Consider the following 23,703-nt stretch of genomic DNA (forward strand, 5'->3'; position numbering starts at 1 on the left):
TTTGATTCTAAAAATGTAACTACAATGTATCCACAGACTTTGCATTTCGGGTTTGCGTGGGTTGCGCTGGCCATCGGCAATGTCTTGCCGGCCACGCCGGTGCTGTGCTGTCACGGGCAGAAGTGCCGTGTTCTCTCTGTGACACGTCCTCACGGTGCTTGCAGGACCAACCCTCTGCGTGGAAAGTGAACCCTCTGCGCATAAAGCACGATTGTGAGAAGGCACACCTTCAACCGCTTTGCGATGTTATATTCCCAAATCAAATTCTTGACCCCAGTCAGTGAAATGACTTTTACAAATGTGTGATTCCTGAAGGAAAAATGCCCCGTTGCAAGAGCACGGCATTTTAAACGGCCACATGAACGCGCAGAAGCACACGGCCCACCGTGAGTTCGCGCGGCTGCAAACGAGGAGGAGGGGACTGCCGTCGACCGCGCGGAGGCCCGGCAGTGCCGACTGGTGCTGCCTGACAACACGTGGGCAGCTGGCACCGTGCGGCCTGCCGTCCGGCCGCAGGCGTGGAAGTGACTGAGTCACGGCTCACGGGACCGGACCCTGGGATCCTGGAAATCTGTTGGAGAAAGCCCTCGACGTGCTGGAATAAGATGCATCCACCGTACCAGCACTCGGGGATATTTAGAATAGTTCAGATGCTGGGCATGGCGCAGCCTTTGTCGCTGGTGTGCCGTGGGTACAGGGCAGACCACCATTTGTCCTCAAGTAGCTCCATTTAAAGTATAATTGAGCGCCCCGGTAATTGCTGGCAATAGCAGCTGTCTGCTGGTAGAAAGGCACATATATAATGTGGGAGAAAGGATCAAATACATGCAATAGAAAAGAAAAGCATAAAGCACATATCTATATGAGGTATTTTAGCTCAGATTTTATACTTGAAAGGGACGAGGCCTTTTAGCCATTCGCAATTAGGGACTATAAAAAATGAATAAAAGTACTCATCTATTTATGAAAAGCAGCTGGGGCTCCCTAAATCCCCAACTAGCGAAAGTTTATTTGTTCTAAAATTGTGACAGCACACAGCATTTCATTTATTTTCATTAGTGACGTTAGGTTTTGTGAAAACCTTTCTTGTATCATGTACCTTCTGCAACACACAAGAACACCTTGCTTTGTTTTTCTCCTAAATAGCTCCATAATTAGGTGGATTATTTCACGTGTCTGGTGCCTGTGTTTGCTGAAGGGAACAAGCACTTAGCCGAACTCACAATAGCGCATAATATGCCCTTGTGTTTCATATAAAGCTTTATTTGTCATTCACGGCTGGTTGGCAAAACTGACTTTGCTTTTGAAAATGACAGGTGGTACTCTGGTGAGCTCTGTGTGGAAAAGAAACAACCTCCACCAAGACAGTGTCTGTCAATAGCTTCGGTGATTTCGTATTCAATGTGGGCTTGTGTTTCTCCCCCAGCTCTTGTTTCATTTGCATCTCTGACGTCTGGCACCACCCCTTCGCTCGCTTCCCTAATTGGGATCCTCTGTGGCCGGGCTGCGGCGGCGGCAGGCCTGGCTCTCTGCAGGCCTGGTTGAAAGACAGGTGAAGTTCAGTGTATTTCAATAAGCCTCAACATTCCATGTCAGGAATCAATAGCCCTCCTTCTTTTTTTAGGGGTTATTAAATTGCAGCTGTAACATTAGCCTTCTTTATCTAATTGATTGTCTTTTCACGGGGCTAAGGAAATCAATAGCAGTCAATGGGGCTGCCCCGTTTTTACCTAATAGATGTTTTCTCCTAATTGGCTGCTGGGGTGGCTTTGCCCAGCTCAGTGTGTTTGCAGAAGTCCACAGTATGTTGCAGCCCTGGTAAACTATTTTACCCTGCGCAACAGTTATTGATTTTATAATGAAATCTAGAAAAATCAATAGCAATCAGGAATATAGATCAGGATTCCTAGGTACGGCTAGGACAAAGGGCAGACGCACTTTGCCACTACTTCAAACTGTGATCCAATTAAATGTGTCCTTAAAACATTGCATTTCCAAAGACTTGGATCAAAGTCTCTTGATTTGTGGCCCAAGACCTGGCTCAAAGTGCCAGAATCGAAATATGTAATTAAAAAATAACAGTTTCCAATAGGCCACTTCTGCACAAAACGAGATACATCGAAATCACTGAGTAGAAATCATGACTGCGCGGGGGAGAAATGTGACCTGTCAAAAATCATTGTACACAATAGGCAGCCAGCTGGACTCACTCCCCGAGAATTAATAACAATAGAATGTATGATTTTAAGTGAAAACATACGGTTGATTTGCCTAATTCTTTACGTTGAGATGACCCTCATGGCTGCATTCCTCCGACGGGAGGACCACACGTGTTTTCCAGTTGCTCTTAACGTGACCAAGTCTGTGTTCCAGTTTCATTTCTGAAGACTGTTACACTTCTGCCTCTGAATGCATTTTGAATACTTTTCTGTATTGAAAAAAAGCTATGTTATAAATCACTTGGTGCTACAATTGTGTTATAAAGTTCTCAGGAACAAGTGTTCCCTTTATTTAAAAAAAATCACAATGTAAAAGATGTGAATAGCAATTACAGCTTTAAAATTTTTAGTTTCCATCCTGAAAGACATAGTCTTTCTTTCTAAAGGGCAAGGAGAATAAGATTTTCCTTACATCTGTTTTATTATATTCATATTTTCTTTGCTATGGTTGACTTCTGTTGTTTACTGCTCCTTCTTACAGAGCCAAATTTTGGATTCTTACCCTCTTTCTTGATATCTTGAATTCTAGACTGGATATCTCTCTCCAATATAGTCTCATTGTCCAGTTTTAGTCCAACTCTGGGTGAGACCTGCATGCCTGTATTCTTAAATGCCACTTCTTTTAATTCCTGCCTAAGATAAAAGAGCGGAAAGTCAGAAATCTCCATCAAAGGCTTGCAGATATGAAAACAGTTCCTTCTCCCTTGTTATGGTAGCACACTGGTCACTGTCGTTTCTCAAGTCAGAATCACGAGCTACAAGGCAGTTTCCTAACACTTTCCAGATTAGCATGCGCGAAGCCTCATGTTTGTCACCCTTCACTGAAGTGACGTGCCCTGCTACCGTGCTGTGCCATTTACTGTCCCTAAGCATGATGGGATGACAGTTCCGCAGTCAGTGACAGCCAACCCATGTCTGTGCAACTGTCTGTGGCTCCGAAATCACACGTCTTGTGTCTACGTCAATTTGGCCTCAGCTCCCCCGGTTCCTCCTCTATTATCTGGCAAATGAATAAATAAATAGCCCGCACCAGAAGCCTCACGCCGTTTACGGGAACCAGACGTTCCACCCATGTACTACCCTTGAAGAATCCAGAGTTTTAAAAAAAGATCACGCGAAGACCTTTTTAGTCCACCACGCTTTGTGTGACAGGGTAGGGACGGAGGCTGGGGGAGCACCCTGAAGATAATGACACCTTTCTCAAGCCTCACAGAGACCAACGTCAAAGAAAGGCACTGAAATGTCAGCTAGACACTGTCAGCGGCGTCCCCGTGTCTCAGAACCCAGTGCCGGTTTGTCTAGCATGCAGAGTCCATCAGCATCCTTCTGTGCTTTGCAACACGGACCAAACAACAGCAAAATAAGCAAAGCTCATTTCCTGCCCTTCAGCCCTCCGGAAGGCTGGGGGCCCTCACTAGTCTCAGGCACTCGGCACTGTGATCGCCCCTGGTCACCTCTCCTACTCACAGGTCCTCAGGACAGAGCGCGATAAACTGACTCGTGCTCAGCATAAGTGCCTGGTACAGTTGAAATATCACCTCTCCTAAGCACAGCAACTTTCTGGGATAAAACGTAAGGCCAAGAGAGTGAATCATTAGGACTGGAACTTCAGATTACAGGTACAGGGCTTGGCCTTTTTTAAGACTCGTTTCATGCAAAGTATTAGGTTCTCACAGCACGTTTGAGCTGGAACACAATGTGTGTATTTAGAAGGTCACTGTCAAGCATGGCGCATGCCCAAGTATGGAGGAAACTAAAACAGGTAAGACGTTTGAGTTGTATTTCACCGGGAACACTGTTTTATTGATAGAGGTCGCCTAGCCACTTACAGATGTGCCAAGTGCTTTCTTAAAATTAACCTGATTTACCCCAGCGTTCCTCCTCGTCGTCAGCGGTAGTCAACAGCGTGAGTTCCAGAAGCGAGAGGGAGAAAGCCCGGGGCGGCCAGCGCAGGTGCTCGCCACGGGAGGGCTTTGGCCCCAGCTCCTCTTTCGTTTGTGGGCCGTGTCCGAGGAACGGAGCTCCTCCCCCTCCAGCCACAAACTGCTCTCAGCCCCCTTTTTTAAACACGAAAGCACTACTGTTGTCAAGCCTAAGTCCTAATGGATTAAATGTATATGTGTGCATATGAATATATATATGCATTTGATACATACAGCCAAGCAAATACACGCACCTGCACACACACACACGTGTTCACAAAGTAGTGGCTCTGACTATTCAGGCAAGACAGATTTCTTTTTTTTAAGATTTTATTTATTTATCTTTAGAGAGGGAATGGAGGGAGAGAGAGAGAGAGAGAGAGAAACATCCGTGTGCGGTTGCTGGGGGCCATGGCCTGCAACCCAGGCATGTGCCCTGACTGGGAATCGAACCTGCGATGCTTTGGTTCGCAGCCCGCGCTCAATCCACTGAGCTACGCCAGCCAGGGCAGATTTTTTATTATTATTTATTTGTTTGTTTTGTTTGTTTTGACTCTTCACCCAAGGATATGTTTCTTGATTTTAGAGAGAGAAAGGAAAGGAAAGAGAGGAAGAGAGTGAGGAACATCACTGTGTGAAAGAAACATCAGTCAGTAGTTCCCGTACGCTCCCTGACCAGGAATCAAAGCCACAACCTTTCGGTGCAAGAGACGACTCTCTAACCAAGTGAGCCACCTGGCCGAGCGAGATAAATTTCAGGGCAAACTTTGTTCCTCCTACATTTCCGCCGCAGCGCTCATTTAAAAGAAAACCTGGCATTTTCAAGTTAAAAAAAAACATATTGGCATTCCAGCCGCCGCTTCTGTCTCCTCCTCCCCTCTCATTAACATCACTGCTGTCATAACTGTGGTTATAAATCCAGTGTGATTATAGTTCTGGTGATAAGGACGGTGATTTTGTGGCTTCTTTCATTTGAAGGGCTGTAGTTATCTTTTTAGACACTTTCTCACACCTAAATTAACGCAACTCAAGAGACCTCTTTAGCTCCCCAAACAGAAAATATTTGCATCAGGGAGCAGGGCTAAATGAAGGGGACCGCTCCTTCCCATTCTCCTCCAAGGGCCCTTGGGGGCTGGGAACAAGTGGACTGCATTTTAATCCAAACGCTCTAAACGCTTTCTGGATCCTTTTTTCAAAACTTCTCTACATACAAAAAATGGCTCGTCGCTGTTAAACTTGGATGGCCTTTATTTTTGAAGTATAGAAAAGGAATGCTGTTATTAACCAAGCAGTTTTAGCTGTATGTTTAGTTTACAACCTTGAAGTCTTGCATGGCAAATCAGAAAGAGTAAGCAACATTTCACTCATCTGTCTGAAACGGGATACATACTGTGCTTTTATCAGAAGCATGGGCGTTGGTGACTGTCATGCAAATATTCAGGGTGTCTGCCTGACCTCCATGGAGGAGAGGAGCAGGCCCCAAAGTCACCCTGCATAAACAAGGTCACGTGAGATGGCCGGCCAAGGCCAAGGTGCACAGCCAAGGAGATGACGGGGTGTTTTCATGGAAGCACGTCTTCCTCCCTCCGCAGAAGCTCAGCTGAAAGCGGTGTATTCCATCCGCGTTGCCTTCCCCCCTCCCTCTCCATACACTGCGCCAGGCGAAAGCCACGTGGAACATGAAGAGTGCAGTCATTGGAAAACCATGTTTATCTTACCAAGAACCGAGAGGAAGAACTCTTCAAGCATGAACGAAGAACAGGGGATTTTTCTGTGATCTCTGCAAAACAGCCAGAGCAGTTAGGAACTGAGACAAAATGCAGACCGGGTGGTGGCCACACCCCCAGGTCTGCGGGCTGGATGGTCCTGGGCCATTGAAAAGCCTGTGAGCAACCACACCGTGGGCCTGGCGTCGGAAATAGCTACCGAATACGGGTCTATTTTTGACAACATAATGAGCCATAATTGTTACAACACTTGGGCTTCACAGTCAAATTAGACTCACCTTATGCAGTATCAGTCCTGAAGTGGGTGTTCATGATTTTTAAATACGGCCTAGATTTCCGCATCTGAAGCAACTGTAGACCATCTCTCTGGGTGGTTTATCAAATGGGAACAGGCTCCGTCTCGGCCCTTATCGTGAATACAGGTAGCGTATTAAAACCGTGAATGTTATTTCTTCCAACACACTTATTTTTATGCTCTGCTTATGTTACAAAGGGAACGGGATTTCCAAAGAAATGAACAGCCCTGTCGGGAAACAGGCTGTGACAAAGACACTCTGACACTGTGTTGATGGGGGTATGTGTTGAAAATTGAACAAATGCCTCCTGGAAAACTGACACTGAGAGATGTAATAGAGTAATTGAAGATTTAGAAACCCTCCCACATTCTCTAAAGAATCATTTCATATTTTTGAGATTGATTTCTATGTACGCTAAAATGTTAGTCCGGCATATAGAGAGAATTCCTTTTAAAATATGGGATAAAAGTGCATGCTGTATAGAAATAGAAAAGAAAAGCTGACTCTGCTTCCAGCTGGGACGGCGAGTGCTGTCCACCCTTGCCTGCCCCCTAGGTCCCTTTGTCGTGGTCCTCTAGGGACTGGGAGGAAGTGCGGAGGAGCGGGGAACGCGGGGACCCGAGTGTCACAGGACGCTACGGTACCATGAACTTCCCTACACTCTCCTCTTCCTCGAGGGCAATTACTTGGCCTTTACAACCCCACCAGCTGGTATTTTCTGCTGTATTCAATATGATGCATTGTTTTAATAGATGTATATTATTTCATCGTGGTATCTTGTGAGGTATAGGGGGGAGTTCACTCTAGATGATGGGCTCATTAATTCAGTACACACCTCCAGCATGCCTAAGTCCCAGGTGCCCTTCCAGGACTGGGTGGATGAGACAAAGTCTCTGCCCTCCGGAACCTTGTATAATTATACAAGGTGATTAGAAAAAATAATACCATCACCATTAACTGAAGCTCACCGTTTAATGCCCATCAGCAGGTCAGTATGTCTCTTCGTACCTGTCTTCGACCCTGTGATAAAAGAGCTTTTTAAAACTCTATTTTGCCCTGGCTGGCGGAGCTCAGTGGGTTGAGCATGGGGTGCGAACCAAAGCATCTCAGGTTCAATTCCCAGTCAGGGCACATGCCTGGGTTGCAGGCCATGGCCCCCAGCAACCGCACATTGATGTTTCTCTTTCTCTCTCTCTCTCTTTCTCCCTCCCTTCCCTCTCTAAAAATAAATAAATAAAATTTTTAAAAATTAAAAAACTCTATTTCAGCACGTATTACTTAAAAATATTTATTAGCGTATGTTCATATAATTATATATGTTAATATAATGCTCAGTCTGATAGCCAGTGGCCATAAGCCCCCCACCTATTTTTAGTTAAGATGGCTTTTTCTATTTTTATTACATTACTATTCTAGTATTCATACTTCCAAATCCAAAATTATTTTAAATTGTTCTCGTCTTAAATATCCTGAAGTGAATCCGTTAAGAACTACTATTTATATCTGGAAACTTACTTTTATATTTTTTAACCTGTCCCGGTAGAACAGGAGTGGCCCAGTTCTAGCACTTTCCACTGTGTTCAGTCACTGGGTAAGGGCAGCACGAGGCAAGGGTGGCCTTCGTCGACCACCTTGGTTCATCCAAAAGGCTGTCAGCCCGCTCCGATTCCTGTGGCAACTTCCGAATTAAGCAGGCAAACTGGTGCTTGTTACCATGTATCTTGTGAGTAGCGGTACGCAGTGTGGGGTGGGCAGGATTGATGGAGGCGGTCAGCACAGGTGAACTCCCAGTTGTAAAATAAATGGGTTCTGGGAAGTCGAGTGCAGCATGCCCGCCCTGGTTCATCAGAATGTAGTTGACATTTGCGTGTCCCTCACAGAACAGATCTTAAAAGCTCTCATCACGAGAAAAATAACACACAACCGTGTGAGGCAGTGGATGTTCATGGAACACCGTGGCAACCGTTGCACGGATGCCCGCCCCAGCGTTGTGTGGAGCGCCTGAACCTGGACACTGCCCTAGGTCTAGTGAAACCAGAAAACAGTGCATTCAAAATTCTATTGTAGGTACTGGAATAATTAAAAACCCAAATGAAGGTGCACAACAAGTGTGGCAAAGGACGTGCTCACGTCGCCGATGTCTTTAACGTCATCTCACTTCAGAGACGACTTCCCTGTCTCTGACCGGCAACTCGGTCTTCCCGGAGAACCGTTCTGGGTGCCAGCCTTCCTGGGGGGGCCTTCGTCGGACACCCCCACCTGCCTGGACACCACACTGCCGCGGCGGCGTCTCCGTGCCCGGCCTGACCCCTAACCTGGCGTCAGTCCTGCTTAGCATCAGCGTTTGTTTCCCAAAATGAAGTTATACATTAGAAACACAGTCAGAATTCTGATGAAACTCAAGTGCAGCCCCCGGATGCAGGAATGGGTGATGTTCTGTGGGAACCTGGTTGCAACTTGCCGTGTCCCTGCGGCCTCCTTGCGCTCTGGGAGATGTTTTCCAGTGGGTCACAGGCCGCTTGCGTGTCCCTGTCGCTTTTAAGTATTTGGTTTCTTGCAGAACTTGCACTTGAACAGTGCATGGAGTTGTTGTTTGGCCTTCGTCCACGCCTGCAATCCGTCTCAGGTCTGTACTCGAGATCCTGTGATCGGTACGTTAGGACTAGAAATCCTGACCTGATTAAAAAGGAACATGTTAACACAAACACTGACAGCTATTATATGGTTATGAACTGAATAATGCAGAGTGTTTTTACATATCTTTGTATTATTGCTAATGTTGCATATATAAAATAATTATAAACGAGTAAACGATGGCATTTACCTATTCATCTAATTACGGAGATACCGTGACCATGCCCACTGCTACTCAGCTGGAAGGGTGGCTCTTACTATGCGCTTTTGGGGCCTGCGTCCGCATTAGATAAGGCCACTCGGGTGTGGCGCCTTCGTCCTAAAGGGTGACCGAGGCCTACACTCTCAAATGTCCCTGTGGCCAAGACATCAGAGAACCCCGAGCTTTCTGATGGCTCTACCACATAGCGGGGTACATTATTATTTTATATTTGAAATACTTAAAGATTATAACTATTTACAGTGAGACGAGATCTTCACAATGACCTGTTTCTGCCATTGACAATGACTGCCCGTTGATGGGCCGCAGCGGCAGCTCCCGGGGAAGGAGAAGGCGCCTCCTCGTCTCCTGTGGCTCATCGTCACACTCGGGGCCGCACGTGCAATGAAAGAATTCAAGGGAATTAACAGGTTAACAAATGTAAGATTGTTTATCTCTATAAAGGCCTCTTGTGGCCAAACACGTGATGCCTTTTGAGAAAGCTCCGTGCACATTCCTGGCACGTCCGTCGTGGGAACTGCGGCACCAGCGCCCGCCCCTCAGTTTAAACACTTGCCTTTCGACGTTGCACGTTCTGCTGGGTACGAGCACACTTACTTCCAAGAGGACCGGCACGGGTGCACGTTTTTTCTCTGGATTTTTGGCGTACTCCCCTTTGGTAGAGGCGGGTAGAAAACCATCTCATCGAGTTCAATTGCTGGAAATCTAGAATATAAATACATCAATGAGTAAAGAAATCAGGTCATTGTTTGATAAGTTGACAGGCTGTTCTGTGACACCATAAAGAAGCGGAGCTCTGAAAGAACTGAACAGAAAGTAATCGATAAGAAATTGTATGATGTCCACGTATCACCCCCCCACACACACACACACGCACGGCGTGTTAACCTAGTGTCCAGAAAACTCCATTGTGGCTGAGGAAATGCCACTGTGCCGATCACGTTTGTTAGTAACATGGGGCTTTCCTAAGTAGACATTCTTATGTCTGTTTCTTCCTTCCTTCTGTGTTTTCCTATAAAAAGGTCAACTGTGGAAGAACACTGTGTTGCTAGGGTGCCTGCCACGTTTTAATTGAAATGTTGTGATAAATTTCACTGCCAGGTCAGATGTGATTTTCCGGTTAAGGAGGGTCAAGCTGGTCTCTTAAAGAACCACTTTTGATTTTTATAGTGTCCAGTGATTTGTTCCTGGAAGTTGATTTATGGCAGATCTGACCTCTGCCCTCTCAGCTGACCCCTGCCAACATTTGCAAGTTTCCGGTTCACCTACAGTCACTAGGAGAAAAAAAGTATTTTATTAAACGGGGCTTCTCATTTTATTAGTGTGAATATAGGCCTTTCCTAATCGATAGAACAGGAAGCATTCACTTTATTGCTTTAGACTGGAGACTGGAGGTCATTTAACACAAATAGAATGAGGCGCAGGACAAAATCAGCAGTAAATATTTGGTGACGCAACATAAATAACTTGGCTAACACAAAAAAGTCTGCTGTCTTGAGCACATCCATTAGGTTAATATAAACATGAAAATTGTTGACATGTAGGACGATTGCATTTTCCATGATAATCCCTACGAATGATTAATTTTAAGTTACAGCTTTAGTTCTGGATAAGGACTGATACAATACCTAATGTTTATAAAAAATAACAACTTCTTTTTCACAAGGGCAGAGTGCTCCCTTTCTATAAACACTGTAATATTTTCTGGAAGGAGAGAGTGAATTTTTGAGAATGACAGTTACCTGCAGAGCAAGAGAAACAGAGAAGAACATGGCAATGACTTTGCACCTCACTGATGGGGAAGAACACGGCGGCAGCAACACCAGAGATGAGGGAACATGGTCACCTTTGTCTGGCTGAGCGGGCTCCGACTGGCGGGAGGCGGGTGCGCTGGCTGTGATCACTGGAAAATACGTGACTACAGCCTGACCCTACAAGTTCTACCACAGCGGTGTCAAACTCATTTTCACCGGGGGCCACATCAGCCTCGAGGTCACCTTCAAGGGGCTGAATGTAATTTTAGGACTGTGTACGTGTAACTACTCTTTAACGAGGGGCAAGGCCGGGCAGATACAAGGTGCTGGGCTGGATGAAACAAGGTGGAAGGCCGGATTCGGGCCTTGTGTTCACCACCTGTGCTCCACGAGATTCCATTCTTCCACTTCAAACACACATCGGAAACATCTCGTCACCTTAATGACAGCTCAGTGTTTCATTAAACACTTGCAGATTCGCTTAGCGTGACTTGAACAACAGCCTTACTTTTGCCATGTTAGGCCAACTTATTTAGGTCATTTACATGGCATACAAATGTATACAAATGCTAACAGAATGACTTTTTTCCCCTCTGCATTTGCATTTTTTTTTCCTGTTTGGTGAGTGTTTTATTGAAACGTACGTATGTGCCATAGCGAAAACTTTCTCTGGTGAAGGTTTTAATCAACGCAACAAAAACGAATGGGTGATCAATTTGCATAGAGAGGGCCTTCCTGTGAATAGAGGGCAGGAGTTCCTGCTCAGAAATTTAGACCTTTTAAGCAACTTATTGAAAGCTTATGACAGTTCTTCGAAAAATGATTGAGATGCCTTCACAATAAATGGAACTTAGAATTTGGAGTTGAAGTATTATCACTCTTGAAGTTCGGATTAAATGACCTAATGCGCACAAAAGTGTAATGTGCTCACTAGTTGTTATTTTTGCTATTATTTGGTGGTTTTCGTTCAGGATGCTTACCCACTAAGCTAAACGCTACACCAACTTTCACCGTCTTAGAACTGCAGCGTGCACATTTGAATGATCTCGCTGTTGATGTCAATTACTGATGGTTTCAAAAAGCTCAGAAAAATATTCCGGACAAGAGTGTGGCAGTAAACAGAGTACCGTGTCAGACTAATCTTTTTATCACAGAAGACAAACAGGGAATCTGTCTTTCTGACGAAGGAGCCGGAGTTCACAATCAGCGGGCGATGGGCACTCCGAAATGATCCGCCTCCGGCTTCACGTATGCAAATTCGGTTTGATTAATGTCTATAAAATGAAAGAAATAGATTTGGGGGGTCTGTGTGAGGGGCGCATCATTGGCACTGACCAACTTTTTATTTTAAGCGGTGATGTCATTGCAGCTCAGGACCGCGTGCGGAGAGAGACTGTGGCAGTGGCTAGCCTGTCCTTGAGTTTGACTGCCTTCAGACCCCGGGCTGGGGTCGGAGGCCGAGGGGAGCAGGAGTTAGGGATTAACTTCGAGAGAGCCATTACGCACCTGGGAGCATGAGGACCATTCTGGATGCAGGTGACAAGATGCGGAGGAGTGCGGGAGAGGTGTCCTTCCTCCCCGTGTCTGCAGTGAACCTGCTACGAGAAAGAGAAACTTGAATGACAGACACTTGGGGTCTCCCAATGGCAGTGGCAAAAGGGACTCTCGTTTAGACAGCTTGGAGATACTTTTTATGAAATAGGGCAGAGCAAAGAGGGAAGGGAAATACGAGGAGTGTGTCATTGGACATTGTAGTGGCCACAGTGGTGTGATTGTCCCACGTGCAAATGTGAACATGTACTTCAAAGTCTCTCCAAAAATCATGGGGAAGCACTTGGGGCATGACGGTGGTGTCCATGTGCAAGTAGTGATCATTTAAAACATATTTAATATCACAGGTAGGTAAGGCCTCAACCTGAAAGTGTCTCAAAAGTCCCTAAGCAGCAGATAATAAGTGCAAATGATAACACAGGCACTATGCTAAAGGCTATGTATAAAATGACTTGTTTAGTCCTCACAAGAATCCTAGAAAGTAGTCATAATTATGTCTCTATTTTACAGGTGAGAATATAGAATCCAAGACGTGCTAGGTAACTTTAGTCAACAGTGGAGTCGTGGCTCCGACTTGGGTAGTTCGTGTGCCGGTTACAGCCTCTACGTCTCGTGTTTTCGGGAGTGAACACGGACGAGAAGCCGAGTCACCACACTTCGCGGGCACACAGAACGCAGCAAGCACGGAGCTTGAGTTTGGACCCAGGCCGTCCGGACCTCAACCTCAACCCTTTTAACCACCCCATTGCCCCGTGAAACGTGAGGCGTGTCTGAAGTCCCGTGGGTCCTGAGACCCTGAGCTCTTCTGCACTCTTGCCTTAGCTGACGGAGTTTCTGCTGATGGAGAGGTACGATTTCCCCGGGCCTGGTCACCACGTTTGCTATGATTCAGCCCACTTGTGTCTCTTCATGTCCTCCTTAACCGGTCGCCTCAAAAAGGAGAATTTATTCCAAGTCAGCGCTAAGAACCAGTGTGCACTGGGCATTATACTGTGTATATACACGCTTAGTGTGTATGTGTGTTATCCTCACAACGGTGCTGAGAGAAACACGTTAAGCTATTGACTCTATTTTACACACGAGAAAACCAAATTTGAGAAATCTAACGGAATCTGAGGCTCACCTGCTTTGTCTGAGTATCTGATGACGCCTTTCGTTCTTCACCCCTTTCTTTGTTACGTTGAAACAGACTCAGTCAAGGCCACGTTCTGCGGTTACAGGGACATAGGTCTTCCATGGTCCAATCTGGCCCAAGTGCAACTGTATGTCTGCCGCCCCGCTGCATCTGCCTAGTTGCTGGCCGACTTTCTTGCGTAATCTATAACAATAGGAACGAAAAACAGGAAAGCAAAGCAAAATATCAACAATATACACAATATTCCCATATACATAGTATACACATGTATTCTTCTTAAAATACTCCTTGTGTGCTGTTAAATCTCAAGGTAGTTCCCAGAGGCCAATGCCTGCATTGTGAAATAGACCCTGTGCTTCATTGAGTTCCCATTCATTCATTCAGGGAGCTCTCGCCTTCAGGGCTCTTCTGCATTTCTCGCCTGCCATCCTGCACTTTGTCCCTTGGCTTACCACCCAGTAACGAGCTACTGTCTGAAGTCGTGTCTTTCTTTCTTCCCTTTCCATCGGACGGTGGCTGTCAGGCCCCGCACCGAGCGCCGCCCTGTGGGCGCGGTGGTCCGCGGCTGTTCACTGCCCTGGGCGCGGAGGTGGGCCGCCGCGTCGCAGCACGACGCTCAGCGGGACGAAGTGAGGCCACTGTCTGTGCAGCGTCAGCTGCCGCCCGAGTTCGGTGTCCTGCCACCGACACCAAGTCCTCTTTGTGTGTCGGGTAATTGACAGTAATGACGTCTGGCTGCTCAGCTCTGTTGCAGAACCGAGACCCCCTCTTTGCAGACCCGGGAGCACTGGTCTCCGGCCGGTGGCTGGACTGGGATAGCACCAGCAGGCCATTCTGGGCTTCATTGTCACCCCGTTTTGTTTTGGATGCGGGGCAGTCAACCTCGAGTCTGAAGGCGATGTGTGGGGGAGTAGAGGCAGGACGGGGAGGGGTCTCCCCTGATGGCGAGGTACCCGTCAAATAAACTAACTTAAAAATGTTTTGACCTTGAGTTCTCACACGCTGTTGTAATTCCCCATCTTCTATAGGAAAAGCACTTTAAAGGAAGTTATTCAAATAAAACCCAGCCCTACCAATAGGCAGTCTGTTTATGAAATATGAGGGAACTCCATTACTCATGAATGGATGAACAGCTTCTTTCACTCTCTTTGTCTGGTCATCATTGTTACCAGGGATTTCTTTAACAAAGGAGATCAAAATAAACAGAAACGTCTCCGATGAACTGTGAGCCTGCAGTTAAGTGGTGTATTTACGGGAGGGGGCCTCTCTGGGATGCATTCACGATAGTTATAATTTTCCAGTGGTACATTAACGAATTTTTAGCATCGTTACACTGAAAAAAAGAAATGACTACATAGGAATGAGCAGAAATCTAGAAAAATACCACACGTAGCTTTTAAATTCTTTTCTTACAATTAAACAGGAATACTTACTTTATTACAAATCTTAAATAGGATTTGATATTATTTTGGTTAAATAGTATTGATTAGAGATAAGTTTATATGGAAGCAGCACATATTTGAGTTCTTGCAGGTTTTTAATCTCGGTGATAATTTTGACTATTAATTTTTAGCTTTTTGTGTACAGACACTGTATTTTAAAATGTGCGTCAGTCTGTGGAATCAGCTAGTGACTCTCGGTGATGTTGGGACATTTCAGATCCCAAAATCCAGTAATTGTAGTAGTAATTTTGTTAATTATAAGCTGTAGTATTATAACCCAAACTATGTTTGCTAGATAGCTCTTGTGGGCAAACGAGCAACCATTTAAAAATGACGTTTTCTTATGCCATGTTACAAAGCATTTAATTATCCTATAAAGTGTTTCACATTGTGGTCTATTTCCCATTTAATAGAATATATGGGTTGAAATATAGATTCTACATAAAACAGACGATGTTCAGTACGTAGTTCAAATAACGAAACAATTTTCCATCATACTTAACAAATTTAAGTAAAACATGTATGAAAGGTTTTATATATATACATATATATATATATGAAGGGAATTTGTACAAAAATGCAATTTTTATGTTTTCTAAAGAAATTTTGCACCAAATATATTAGTGTTGTGAAATTCCTCTGTTATCATTGGTTGGAAATGCTTCTACTTCTTATGAATGTCCCCTAGATTTTCATGGATGGGATATGTTTTCTAAAGAGGATACACAGCCTTCTCCCAACATAAAAGCAAAGAAACGATTGCTTTTCTTGGCATTCAAGTAGTCTTTTCCATTTATAACTATGTTTTAAAAAGTAAGTCTCTCATGTGCTCCCTTGAATTGTATTCCATATTTACATGTGGATAGAAAAGAGAAGTTAATCAGTATCCAGCTGACTAAATGCAAAATGTCAGAAACATGGTTAGAGTTACACTGCCAATAGAATTAACCATAAAACGGTAATAAGGTCACTGGAAACATTTACATTGAAAAAACAATTTGCATTCTTTTTCCACTAGATTTACTCATTATTGAGTTAGCTGGTGTGAAAATTGTACCACTGAAAGGAAGAAACAATAGATTGTTCTAGTGGAAGAATGTGCGGAAGGACATGGCTTGTAGAAGTGATTTGAAAACCCTATGAAGGCACTGAGATGTTGTTGACCTACCGGAACTTTCTGCAGAACTCTTGAAAAGTAACGGTTGTCCTTGTCCTTTAATGGAAGTGTCTCCTGCTGTGCCGGGGGTCACGGGGAGCCGAGAAGCCCTTCCCACCACGTCTCATGTTTTCCCCAGACAAGCGACAAACACGCAAGGCTTACTGAACTGACTCTTAATAAATCACAGCTCTCTCTAGTATGGATATCACAGTGATGGTGATGACGATGATTGTATTTGTGCAAAGAGGTGCATTATAATAAATTATCTTTGGGCATATGTTGTCAGCTGGGAAAAGTAGTTCTCCCTCTAGAAAACATTGCTGGGAAATAGCATCTCCATCCCTGTGGGTCTGGACGAAGGTTGGAAGTGGACCACGTGACTGCTTCCCCCACCCTCCTACTTTCCCCCCCAGTGGATGGACATGCTTTGGGCAAAGTCCATGTTGCATTCCCAGAACCACAAAACAACACAAAGAAAGGTAACAGACACCAGGATTGCTCACGTACTCTCTGCAAATGCAGGAGGAAGATCCCGAAAGTCATGTCCACCTTAGGCCGTCTTTTCCCAACAGTACGGTGTTTGCACAATCAAGTGTCTAGCGAATCAATAGCAGCAGGCAGGCCAGCTGATGTTTCTTTGTTTAATTCAATTCTGCGGGATGGGACTACTTAGACCTGGACTCAGTGACCTGGTGTGAACATCCACAGTGCAAGCTTTGTTGGTTTGGACAGTGTGGGTAGAGTCACACACACACTCTCCCCCAAAATCATTAGAACATTCACAGCACTGGTTTAGTATTTTTTTTCAATTGGAATTAAATTTAAAACTCAACGAAGAGTCAGAAGATTCATGTGTTCAAGTTTCCAGGTGAGGAGAGAATTTCCGAACTCGATGGAGACAGTGTACAAGTTTACGATGACCAGAAAATATTAAGCAGATGATTTGCACACTGATTTTTTTTGGCATGCCCACCGTGAATTGCTTTTACATTTTCCTCACAAATGATGAGCGAGAAAGGAAGTAATAAGGATGATGATGCTGATCCCCTTTTACCATATTATTTTTCCCTTATTCACTCGGGGAGCTGCGGTGGTCTCAACCAGCTCACAAATACTTATTCAGTAAAAAGAAACAGATTAGACTTTGTCTCAGACTCTCTGCATTGATACACTGAAATTGGAGAGAAGGGGGGGGGGAAGAGACCCACGATGCTTCATTAGTTAATTGTGTGGAGTACAGCTCTTTCGGGGTAAACAAGTGAAGGACATTTGCTGAATGGCCCGTCCCCGTCACGCGCATTATGGCCTAATGATGCCGGTAATGGGAGGGGCTCCCAGAGAGTCATCTGTCAAATTAGCACGTTGAATTATTTATCGCCTCCGAGTAAAATTGTTGAAAGGTAGCAGCTGAGACAAGGTTTTTATAAATCTGAAATTCAAGGGGGGTGGGCGGCGGGGAAATGCTAGAAAACTCACCCAGCTGCTTTGAGGGTACGTTTGTTTTTTCACACTTGTGTTTGTAAGCGCAGTCGCCCTTAGTGGGAAACAGATTTTTTTTCTACCTTTACATCTGGTGTGTAGTGTATGCGTGTGTGTGCGTGTGTGTGTGTGTGTGTGTGTGCACGCGTGAAATCCTGAGTGTTTTCATGGCATTAGTTGTAACAGAATAACCTAATGTTCAAGCCGGTTGTTATTTCCACGTCTCCACGACTCAGTGCCCCTGCACGCCCACGTGACACGCCGCGCAGAGCCAGTGCTGCCCGGCTGCGCCCGGGAACTTCACGGGCAGAGCGGTCCTTGAGTTCCGGCTCCTCCCGCTGTTCACGGTTCTGCTCCGGCTCAGATCCGTCTGAGCGGAAACGTCTGTCTGGAGAGGCTGGCAGAGGGACACAGGCCTGTCTTTGCGCCCGTGAAGCAAGACAACAAGCACAGGAAACACAGACGGGGAGGAGTGTAAGCCCTGGAAGGCCCGAGCAGGATGGCACGCTCGGTGGTCTCTGTGTGGTGTTGGAGTAGGGGGGGCGGGCAGAGAGGTCTCTTATTCTGTGCACAAATGCCACATAGAGAAATACACCCACTCCATACCCATCTCTTCCACTGACCAGCGAGAAGTCGCTGTTCCGGGGAAAAGGGAGGAAGGGGGGAAGAAAACTGTGGGCCCATCGTCCGTGTGCCTCCTAACACCACTGGGTTTCTAAGTTTTAAATTCCTACTGTGAATTAGACATCTTCTTGGGAAAGTTTGACATTTTGAAGATAAAATGGGTTGCTAATTCAAATAAGCAGAGCTGCACTGTGCTTTCTTTAACCTCCAAGTAGTAACGGAATGACCTTGTCACAATGCAGGATTGGAGTCTCTGCGTGCAGTTGACTACCCGTGTCTCTGTCGCATTGGCACAAACGGCTCCAGTTTGTCCCGGTGATGTCCTGGCCCCCCAGACACTGGCACTTGCCACCTTCTGGGCCGGCCAGTCTCTCACTGGGCCAAGGATCATTGAGAAATTGTCACTGGGTCCAGGTCTGGAAGTGCGAGTGGACCGTGGCTGGGCAGGAAGACGTGGACAGAGTTATCCTGGAGGAAGAACAGTCAAGGAAGGGGTACTGGAGAATCCATAAAAGAAAAGTAGGCTAAACACCAATCTGGACAAAATCACAGAATGTCTTAACATTTTCTAATAAGCGTATACTCTTTATTTTTAGAAAAAAGTAATAATTTCCTTTTGAACATTGATTGAAACCCCGTAAGCCACATTAGACCCTACATTCATGATCCAGACGAGAGATGGGAGAGGCATGTGCTAAGATCATAGTGGCAACGACTGAAATAAGGAGGCAAAGTCAGAGCAAGAATCTCTAGGTAAATATTAAATAATATTATGTATAGGAAAGAACTACATCAACTCTAAAAAACTATGTGCATTCTGGTTTTCGGCACTGTCACCGCCATCTCTTCCACAGACACACGGCGTTGTAAAGGGTGGTGACAGAGAAGCAGAGAGAGAGAGAGAGAGAGGGAGAGAGGGAGAGAAGTGCCGAGCTGAGTGGCGTCTGTCCGGGGAGAACCGAGACACTGTCGGTCAGGGCAGTAACACATGGTGGGGCAGGGACCGAGTTTGCTATGAAAGGTCGTCAGAGTCCACGGTGCAGGCTTTGGCTTGGGGAAGCAGGTAATGCACTGGAACAGAAATGGCCAGACAGCTGTTAAAAAGTGAAAATGCAGCTCAAAGACAGGTGAGGGGACGATTCACAGATGACCGTTAGAGATGACGTTTGTAGTGCTGAGAAGTCCTGGGATCAGCCGACGAGGCGATTTGGTGAGGTTTGGCCAGCACGGATGTTTGCTCGCCCGTTTGGAGAGTGGGGGCCTCGCGACAGGTCTGTGCCATTCCTCATGGCAACGACCCTCCCATCGGGATCTGTGTCATCGGGGTCTCCCTGGCCTCTGGTGTCACCACGTTGATCCTTTCAATATTAGCTTTCCTTTCCCAGTGTGGTGTTTACTGCCTCTCCCTTTTTGGTGTCCCTGTGTCTGCCATAGCCAAAGGTCTTCATTATTTTTCTGCGTTTTGTGAACCTCTTCGGAGGGACCGTGGAATGAGAAAATCGGTATTGTTTCAGGACTTGAAGCATTCAATTTGCACTTAATTCAAATTGTTACAGAGACATTGTTATTCCCAGTTCATAGGAGTTCAGACTGGTCCCCAGCGGAGTTACAGAGCCTGCCTCACCCCTTCCTGCCGGGACCCGGCTCCGGGTGACCCCGCCGTCCTCATCTGGCTCTCTGGTTGTTTCTGCATCACACCGTCTCCTGCAGAAACACCTCCCCCGGTTTGGGTCCTCATTTGCAATAATTACTGTTAATCCTTGACTTCGCTTTTGTTCCTCTTCTCCTCCATGGGGCTCCCCTCTTCTAGACCTTGTCTGTCTGTCCGTCTGCCGCCGCCTTCCTCCTCCTGCTTCTGCTGGGCAGCTTCCGATCAGCTCTTTGTCTTTTCTCGTCCTGATCCACCGAACAGCACCACGGCACAGGAGCTCACTGAGATTGGAAACGCTTTTACCTCTGGAGGTCGAGTCCGTGGGTCGTGCACCCTTCCCTCGCGTCCACTCCGAAGGCGGAGCTGACCTCTCGCCCGGCACAGAAGGCCCCCCAGGGACCACTGGGCGGGGAAGCGGCGCTTCGGCTGCCTGCCGACCCTTCCGCTGCTGGGATGAATGCTCCTCATCACCGCACCTTCCTTCTTCTTCCCCGCGCTCGGGGCTCTGTCTCCTACATAATAAAGAGCATTCTGTGGAGAGGAAAGCCGCTTCCAGAGTCAGACGGGTTTTTTACAGCACAGTTCTTTCGGAGCAGTGATCTATCTACTGCACATACAACGTGAGAGTTGGGTTTGATCAAGGGAGGGTGCCCAGCTGAGGACTGGACACTTAAAAAAACCAGAATCTCCGCTATGGCACCCAGAGCAGCTTGAGAGAGGGGCCCAGACACAGGGGCAGCGGGGGCGGCAGGGGCTGGGGCAGCCTCGGGTCGGAGCAGCTCCCCCTGAGCTCTCCCTGGAGCGTGGCTGGAATCATTTCACACCCACGAGCTTGTCGTTCAGTCAGTGGGGGGAGGTGGCGTCCACACCTTGAGGGTTTATTTTTCAGGTGTGTTGTTTTAAAGGGACCGTGCGCACAGACGTGGGGGCACCTGAGCGCGTGGTGTTGGCGGTCCAGTAGGTGGCAGTCTTCCCCCAGGATGCGTCCCGCCTCGTCCCAGCTCAGGGTGGGGACAGGCGGTGCCTGAATAGGAACCAAGGAGTCTGTCCCTACAGTTCAAATCACCGACCACAGAGCGAACTTCTCCTGAACTATTAGCAGGCTTTCTGTCCTCTCGGTGGACTAAATTCTGGTGACCTTGCCTCGCTCCACCAAACTAAACCAGGCATCCTGTGGCCCTGGTATGATTTTGTCCTTGTCATGTGTGATGTGAATATAGCTGTGTCAGCACGATATCCCCATAGTTCTCAAACTCCTCACACTCAGTAGGGCAGGGGCTTCTCTCTGCCACAGATCTGTTTACGACACTCTCCGCATTGTACCGGCCAGACCGTGAAGTGTCACTCCCCCTGCACGGTCCCTAAGGCAGGGCACTGGGATGATTCTGTGGGCCACACGGGACTCTCCGACACAGCTACCCCACCCACTCAGGAGAGGAAGGGTCTGGCTTGTGCCTAATTACAAAGGTGTTTCCCAGAGGGTTGTTTGAAGAATTGGAGGAAAGACAGAAGCCATCAAAACGCCTTATCTTGGACAGAAAGTTTACAGGAATATTTTGCTATGCTGTCATATTATATTTTTGTTGCAAAGTTTTCCGGGGGTGCAAAATAACAGTAAGGCAATGAGGACTGCTGTCATTCCGGGATTTTAATGCCCTGCTTCCCGTCTGCAATCTTTGGTCTGCTTCTCACCTTCTGTTTGTTTGAAAATACGCCTGTTACTTGAAGTAACTATTTGCATTTGGCAGTTTGTTGCATAAATGCTGCCTGAGGTGGTAGCGTTGCTCCCATTTAGCACTGCTTAGCTCTCCCCCTTGTCTGTGTAGCGGGGCGGTGTGTCTCTTGCTCCTCGGTGTCCCATGGACGTGAGGCACAGGTGCGGCTCTTCCTGGCACCGGGGAGTGTGTGGCTGGCCGTGCCTCCTGTCGCTTCTGAGCAGAAACATGGATTGCCCACGTGGGCATTTCCAGACCGGCTTCTCCAGCATCCTGTCATTCAGTGGCATCATCAAAGCACAAGGAAATCTCTAGTTGGCCACAACAGACGTGTGGCACAATCAAGGAGGAGACGGACCTTCATCGTCAGAGGTCGCTGGAATTCCGGGTCTGTTTGATACTTGGCGTAGCTGAACCAGTCCGACTCAGACCATAGAAAGGACTTAACTAACTTCAGTGGTGCGGAGGAGATGATGTTACAGGTAATCATATGTTCTGTGTAACTCTCCCGTCCCGGGGCAGGCCGAGACACGCACAGACAGCAGGTTTTGTGGAAGTGCGCACTCGGGTGCTCAGACCTTCCCGAAATCCTCCCCTGATCTGGAGGAGGAGGTGGCTCTTCCTTTCCCCCTCCCAGCTGGGTGAGGGCTCCGGATGGACCCCTCTCTAAGGCAGCAACAACCGAATTTTCCCTGTAGGTCTGAGAGGTTTCCAGCTGCTGGTGTTCCAGGTCAACACTAGACACCTGGAGGTTTAACCGAGAGGGTGGATAAATTAAAATTCGGGACCGCATTAGGCAGGAGATGATTACAGTCAGTACACAGCTAATGCGAGCGTGCTTGTTGGCTGTTGCGAGAGCTTCACCTCTAATGCGAGACTCCCCAGGTACTCCGGCACTCATTGTGGGTTTCCAAAAAACGGAGCACAGCACTACGGGCCGTGCCAGGGCCCAGAAAGTTCTGTGAACTATTGTCTCATTCTGACATTTGTTTAAACAAAACGATCCTTCCTTTTTTAAAAAAACAGTCTAGTCATTACAAAGAAAATTGGCTTCATGATCATTGCATTGTAGAAGATGCTTCTGAACATATCGCACAGAAATTTGTAAATGATGTTTAAAAATAAACTCACGGTAGTCCCCAGGTATCATAACTCACACTCGTTCCGGTGTGTTACCTGACGGGGAGAGGGCCGAGGGGGATTTAGGCCCCTGGGCATCGCCCACCATCCTGGCCCACTCCCCCGGCTGTGTGCCCACCGACCGTCTACAGGCTGTCCTCCCCTCCCAGGGCATCAGGCCGAGGCTGGGACCTGCCCTGCGGGAGCCCTGCCTCGCTCCCGGTTTCTGTGTCTGATGAACAGTTACCAGCCTCAGTCACTCATTTTCTCAACAATGGGTCATCGCATACCCGATACAGGCCGGGCTAGGTAAGGACCAGAGATACAACTTTGAAAGATACATGACCCTTATTCTGAAAATGGCCATTATTTATCAGAGAACACAAGTGATTATACTGTACTGTAAACATCCACAATAGGTATGTTCTTCGAATGCTCTGGATAGCAAGACAATAAAGGAACAGCATTCTGAAGCATGATCAGACACACAAAGTTTGCAAAGTCTGTGCAATATTGGGGGACTGTGGGATCCCCTGAGGTTGACATGGTCCGAGGAGAGCTGGGATTTGGGGTGCAATTACATAAGCATATTTCTTGATAAACACAACATTACCACCTTTCATAAACAGAAACCCTTCAGGCGATTACAGATAGAAAATACCTAAGGGTCTTTGAAACTCACCAAGTAGTATGTCCTGCAAATATTGACCCAAATTGTCCAAATCAGAGGCAGATTGGAACAGTACGGTGAAGAAAGGGGCCGTAGTGGGGGTAAGGTGGGGAAATAAACATCCATCGATCATCATGTAGATTTTCTAGACACTTCAGTCATATTCTGCATATATTACCACATTCCCTGTTTCCGACCAGTCGGGGAAGTGTGGCCCTTCCCATTTCACGGCCACCTGTAAGGGCTCTTGAACAACTGTTTCTCTTAAGCTGTGAGCCTTGCCCTTTTCAGAAAGCACATTTTAGAAATTTCAGGCAATCTGTTGGTGTTACTTAAGATACACCATCACGATTTGGTTTTAGAAGTTTTGCATGACTTCTAAACCT

Source organism: Phyllostomus hastatus, unplaced genomic scaffold (genome assembly GCF_019186645.2).
Source record: "Phyllostomus hastatus isolate PE091 unplaced genomic scaffold, TTU_PhHast_1.1 phas_contig_329, whole genome shotgun sequence".
Lineage (NCBI taxonomy): Eukaryota > Metazoa > Chordata > Mammalia > Chiroptera > Phyllostomidae > Phyllostomus > Phyllostomus hastatus.